Source organism: Nothoprocta perdicaria, unplaced genomic scaffold, assembly GCF_003342845.1.
Source record: "Nothoprocta perdicaria isolate Ctin4 unplaced genomic scaffold, notPer1 scaffold_342, whole genome shotgun sequence".
NCBI lineage: Eukaryota > Metazoa > Chordata > Aves > Tinamiformes > Tinamidae > Nothoprocta > Nothoprocta perdicaria.
Window position 1 is genome coordinate 629,135 of NW_020455580.1, and position 1,832 is coordinate 630,966.

The window sequence follows — 1,832 nt, forward strand, 5'->3', positions numbered from 1 at the left end:
TGCCGCGACCGCCTGCGCCGGCCCCGGCCCCGGCCGGCAGCTGCTGCAGCAGCTTCTGCAGCGGCGGCACCGGCAGCATCGCGAGGTGCTGCTCGCCCCGCGCCGGCAGCCTCTGCAACCCGGCTCCCTGCTCCTCCTCCCRGCTCCCTGAAACTTGATGCTGTGGCGCAGGGCGGCTCCGCCAGCGCCCATGGGCCTGGGCATCCCGGTCCCGGGGGCTGCAGTGCCTCAGGCTGTGTCCCCTGCCCTGGGGTTGCGCCTTCCCCCTGAGCGCYGGTGACATCCCATGTGCAGAGATGAGGCTGCTACCCACAAGGCAGGAGAGCACCCCAGGGAGCCGCCACCCCGGCACCTTGCGGGGCTCCACAGGGCTGAGCGGAGGAAGGAGCCCGCGTCCTTACAACAGGGCAGTCACTGCACGCTGGTAGCGAGCAGGACTGGGCGGTCCTGGCAGGGAGCTGAGCGCTGCCTGTGGCAGAGGGTGCAGCTGCCCGCGCCSGGGGGGAAACGGGAGCGGGGCAGAGAGCTCCTCATGAGCAACGGCCCCCAGGGAGGGCCGTGTGGCCAGGAGCTGCGGGACCTCGGCGTCCGTAGCTCCCCAGAGCCTTGGCCATGGGGGAGAAGGAGAGGGCCACCTCGGCGGGGAGATTAGGGCAGAAGGAGGCTGCGCCCCGCTGTAACTGAGGGACCCCACAGGGCTGTGCCYGGGGGACTCTCCCTTTATTAGAATAATTTTCTAGGACTCCTCTGTCTCCTTTGTGGACATTCAGTTCTTGACAGTGGGATTTTCTGTGCAGGGGGCATCAGGTTCCCAGCCTGTGGCCCTGGTCACCACCAGCCCCCACCATGAGGGGGGGCTCACTCACTGTGTGGGCGCCTCCATCACCAGCCCCCAAGAGGGGACGGGTGGGAGGTGGACGGGGGGCAACACGGAGGCCCTGCCACCCCTGAGGGGACACCGGGGCTGGCAGAGAGGGGGTGGCTGTGACCCAGCCGTGAAGGGACGGGGGACAGCGGCCACGAAGGGACGGGGGACAGCGGCGGTGCGGCCGCACACCCTTCCCCGCACAGAAAGGACAGCACCATCTAGTGACCGCGCGCCCGGCAGGGCCACGTCCGCGTGGGCACCGTGGCGGGCAGCAGCCCTGCCATGCACTCGCTTCCCTGCGCCGGGGTGGCACCGGGGCTGCGGGTCCCCCTGGCAGCACCCCAGGCTGGCCGGGTGCCCCCTACAGTGCGTGTCCGGGCGCATGGGGAGCTGCACCCGCGGGTGCCCACGTGTGTGGGCAAGACCCACAGGGCCAGCAGCACCCCAGGCCAGGAGGTCAGCGCCCCGGGGGTGCTGCCAGGCTCCCTGCACCGCCCACGGGAGCAGGGCTCCGCCGAGGGCAGCACCCATGACACATGGCAGCACCCATGGCACACGGCAGCACCCATCACACAGGGCAGCACCCATGGCACACGGCAGCACCCATGGCACGCAGCAGCACCCATGCCACAGGGCAGCACCCATGGCACAGGGCAGCAGCAGTGGGGCTGCCGGGCACCCATGGTGGCTGCGGGGCTGGGGGGAGCCCACGAGTGGGTGCAGGGCTGCGGGGACATCGTCAGGGAATGTGGGGCTGGGGGCACATTTGCACTAGGTGTGGGGCTGGGGGGACATTGCCAGGGGATGCAGGGCTGGAGGTGCTGCCGGCAGGTTCCCGTGCCCACATCCCGGCGCCCTCGGCTGCCACCCTGGGCTTGCCGGCACCTGCCCCGGGCGCCCCGGCGTTGCAGCAGGAGCGCGGGCAGCCCCCCGGGCGCCGCGGCGCGGCCCCGCTCCACCGGGG

General features: G+C 71.6%; 1 protein-coding gene across 1 annotated transcript in view; it reads right to left on the bottom strand.

Moving 5' to 3' along the window:
- The window catches only part of AP3B2 (adaptor related protein complex 3 subunit beta 2), an 11,799-nt gene that overhangs the window by 9,776 nt on the left and 191 nt on the right, over nucleotides 1-1,832 (bottom strand). The gene's annotated exons all lie outside the window — the stretch shown is intronic.